Genomic DNA, 4,628 nt, shown 5'->3' with positions numbered 1-4,628 from the left:
CAATCAACAGGCCCACTAGCTTGCCACCAGCAGTCACAGGACGCAGGCAGAGGGCAGTGGTATTGGTAATCTCCTCCCACTCCCTGTTTGCCTAGCCCCCTCCTTTTTCTTATTTTTAATTTTTTCGTCTTTTGTTGGTTTTTTTGTTTATTTTTTCCTTTTTTTTTTTAACACCAGGCTTATTGTAAGATATTCACCCGTAAAGAAGGATATAGTCTCCCAAAATGGAAGTCCCCACAAACCTCCTCTCAATCACAGCCCCTTTCCCAGTAACAAGCACTTGTAAGAGTTGTGTGTTTACCCTTCTCGATATTTGCCTGCACATGTGCATCCTCTCCATCCCTGCATCCGTCCCTTGTAGTTTTAAAAACCAGTACCATAAGCTATTTGTTGCACTGGGGCTTAGGTTTTATCACTTAACACATCTTAGAAATCTTTCCACATCAGTATATAGAGATCTACCTTGTTTTTAAATTGCTGCTTTGTGTTTCATGATAGGAATGCACCGTAATTTATCTCTCCATTCCTCTATCAATTGGACCCTTTAATTCCTTCTGGTTTTTCTCTGTTGTAAACAATGCTGCAGTGAGCATCTTTGCACATAAATGTGCACATGAGTGACCATTTGAACAGGAGCCATTCCTAGAAGAGGGATTGCCGGGTCAAAGGGTAGGTACATTAAAATACAGAGATATTATTAAATTTGCTCCAAAAAAAGGCTATGTGGATGTGTACTCCCACCAGCAGTGTGTGGGAAACCCAGCATCACTACATTCTTTCTAACACAGGACATTATTGATCTTTAAAATTTTTCACAGGGCTGGCCAGTTAGCTCAGTTGATTAGAGTACAGTGTTACAACACCAACATCAAGGGTTCAGATCTCCTTACCAGCCAGCTGCATCCCTCCCCCACCACCCCCACAAAAAACTTTTTTTCCCAATCTAATAGAAAAAATGTTAATTCATCAAGCTTTTAATATGCATTTCCTGGAGCAGTAGTGAAATGACCTTTTTTTTTTTAATGTGTATATTTGTATTTCTTCTACAAATGTCCTTTGTCAATTTTCTATTTGTTTTTTGTCCTTTATTGATCTGGGGAGACTATTTATAATCCAAATTATGGTTTTTTAATACTATTATTATATATGTTGAAAATATTTGCCATTTCTCTTTTAATGTTCTTTTGGTGTCTTTATTCACACAGAAGTTTTTACTCTGTATGTAATCAAATCTGTTGGTGTTTTCATTTCTGACTTCTGGGTCTCACGTCTTGCTTGGGAAGGTTGAGCTGTTTATTGTTTATGAAGCACTTTCATTTCCATTTTCTCATACAGGCCTGGGTCACAGGGACTCAGTGAAGTGCATATTATCTCCAGTGTATAGATAAGAAAAAGGAAGGTCCGGAAGGTTTGGTGACTTATGTCAGGTCACTCAGCTACTTTGAGGAAGACTGAGAACCAGAATCAGAATTTTCAGGATCTCAGGCCCAGGTAGCAGTCATCATGCCCTGCTCCCTGGGTTATCTGGCCAGTACCATTCCCTACACACCCTCGAAGAATTCCTGACAGGTCACCTTCACATCTTCTGTTGCTGAAAAACTGTTAGCCCATGCTTCCCTGTGGCACCTGCCTGTCGCTCCAGGTGTTACACTCTGGACACCTGGGTGTCTCCGCTCCTTGTTCCTCAACTGGCCTCCAGCGATGTGGAGGCAGCCCCTGAGGTCCCCAGAGGCACCACTTCTCCATGGTGAGCACTCCAGTCCCTTAGCAGTCCTGGAACATGGTCTCCAAGCACATATGATTACCCAGATCTTCAACAATATTAACTTCTTAAAGTCCAACACATTCGGAGGCAAGCCCCTAAGTGTGGTGACACAGGCACAATGAGATGCCAGAGGGAAACAGGATATAGGGTCTGCAAGGGCTTTCAGGTAATGGCATTAGAGCTGCGCCTTGAAAAGAGAAGCAGGAGTCCTCCAGGCAGAAAGAAAATGCTGGGAGAGGGACTAGCATGGGGGCAGAGAGGGTGAGAAGTCAGGGCTCCCTGAGGCCAACCAAAGTGTGAAGAAGTTGAGTGGAGGTGGAGCAGGAAGCAGGTGAGGTCCAACTGCAAAGGGACCCTGACCACCTGGCTGGGTGCTTGGGCTTGATCCCATAAGCCATGGGTTCTTAATGGTCTGGAGGCCTGTACAGGAATGTACCCCCAAGTGCAGTTCAGAGACCCCAGCCTCAGAATCACAAAGGTACCTGTTCAAGTGCAGGTTCTCAGACCATCCCAGGCCTGCTGAATTAGGGGTGGGAGGTGGGAACCTGCACAGGTAACAAGCCATTTAGGACATTCTCACGCTCACTCATGGCTGAGGCCACTGCCCTTGAAGGCCCCTGCCCTTGAAGGCCCCAGGATGGCCTCGAGGAAACCCAAGAACTCCTAACATGTATGCGAAGTTGGTGTTTGGTCTTGGGATAAGATGCCTAGCTTTCATGCAATTCTCTAAACAAAGTCCTTAACCTCGGCTGGCAGAGACCCCTCTCTGGTGGAGTGTGTTTAGGTGGAGGAGGGATGTGGCCAGCAAGGGCGGTGGAGGCCACAGTGGCCCTGAGGGGTAGTCTAGGCCACTTTGGCAGGACCTTTCTCTATCCCCGAGATCAGAGGATGCCGCTCATCCTGTCATTTCTGTCCACTCAGCTAACTCCTGTAGCTCCTTCAGACTCTCCACTATCAGGAAGCCTCTCTGTCCCTGCCAGATGGGGCAGTCATCCTTCCTATGCATCCCAGGCCTCTTGGGCTCACCGCATTCCAGCACTTTCCTTGCTCTGCAGGCTTCAAAGGTTTATCAGGTACTCACTATGCATCAGGCAGTGGGCCAAGTGCTTGGGAGTTTTCTCATGGAATCCTCAACCCTAGAGGTAGATGTGGTTATTATTCCTGTTTCACTGAAGAGGAAACCGAGGCTCAAAGAAGTTAAGTCATTCTTCCAAGGTCACATATCTGGTGAGGGTATTTCTGCCTCCTGTGCCCGTGCTATACCTAACCATTCTTATCCATTGACTTTAGATGTATGAAGAATGAGTCAATGAATGAATTCTGTATCCCAAAGCTCTGTGAGCAGGAAGGTGCTCTGCCCTCCTGGAAATATGGCATTTGAAGGCCTAACATTTTCTGAGTGTTGTTTATGTGCCAGGCACCATGCTGGGCTCTTTGCATATTTGTCTCACTTAATCCTCTCAACCCACGAGGATGATTCTATTAATTATCTCCATTTTGCAGATGAGGAAACCAAGGCTCAGAGAGGTTAGGTTTCTTGAGAGCCAGGGGTGATAGAGCTGAGATGGGAACCAGGCAGCCTGGCTGCAGAGCCTGTGCTAATCACCACCACGCTGCACAGGGTGACCCCTGGGTTTTTCCCAGCAGTGAGAATGCTGACTGCTGGTGGACGTGGGGTGGAGGTGCCCTGGGGCTCAGTGGGGTGACTACTGGCCAAGGAAGCTATAGTGGTGCTGCCCAGAGGGTAACGAGCAGGAATTCCAGATTGACATCATCCCTTCCTCCAGCAAAGGAACTTAGAGAAAGGTTTGCCTGTCAGTCCAAGGATTAGGAAATCCTGAAGCGAGTTATGTGGGCCATGTCATGCTTCTGCACACACGGACAGCCTGTCCTCATTTCCCTACCTGGCCACTGAAAAACTCCAGACTCCATGTCAGAGACAGCTTAGCCCACACCCTCTTGCCTACTCAACACCAGCTGCAGCCCATGCCCTGGGGGCAGGGGGTTCCCACCCAGGGAGTAGAGGGGGCTCAAGCCAGGAACCAGGGACCCAGCATTATGGCAGTTTGACAGCTGGCCCTGCTTCAATACCTGGCCAGAGAGGTTCGAGCGCACCAGCCTCTAGGGTTGAGGATCAAATAGATTCTAGTATCTGAATCAGAGTGCTATGGGGTGTTGGCTGCTGTCTCCTATTCCAGCCCAGTGGTGTAGATCAAGCCCACAGTCTGCAGCAGGGCTTGCAGGAGCCTCTGCAATCAAGCCACCGTGGGTCTCTGCCTTCTCTACTCCCTCCACCTGCCTCCCTGTTTCAGTAAATGCACCCCGCTCTTGCTTCCTGTTCCACATGCCCTGCCTCCATCTGCACTGAGCTTGCACCTCCTCTCCTTGTCTGACTGCGTCCCTGTCCTACACTCTCTTGTGGCCCCCTGGGCTTCAGGGTATTTCTCACTGCTGGCACAAGCACAGTTATGAGGAGGTTATTGGCATAATGTCCCTCTGACACCCTTGACCCCCAGCAGGGCTCCCTGGCAGGGCCTACCTCCCTCCTCATCTTCTTCACCCTCTGCACGTGGCCATGCCTGGCAGATGGGAGCTCAGACAATGTGGGATGCAAGTAGATGCATAACGGATGAATACATGAAGAGAGAGTAGAAGGAGTTCTCTACTCTCAGAAACCAATGCATCTGGTGAATGCTTTATGTTCAGGGCCCAGGAAGGCCGAGGCTCAGAGCTCTTCCTTGCACGCAGGGCCCTCACCACGCTGGTGGAAAGTAAGATGAGTAGTTAAGTAGCAGCACTACAGTGTAGCTAACACCAGACATCTATTATCATCCACATGGGGACCTTTGATTCTCTTTCTTTC

Source organism: Galeopterus variegatus, unplaced genomic scaffold (assembly GCF_000696425.1).
Source record: "Galeopterus variegatus unplaced genomic scaffold, G_variegatus-3.0.2 Scaffold212, whole genome shotgun sequence".
NCBI lineage: Eukaryota > Metazoa > Chordata > Mammalia > Dermoptera > Cynocephalidae > Galeopterus > Galeopterus variegatus.
The sequence above is the reverse complement of the archived record's forward strand: the minus strand, read 5'-3'. Positions refer to the sequence as shown.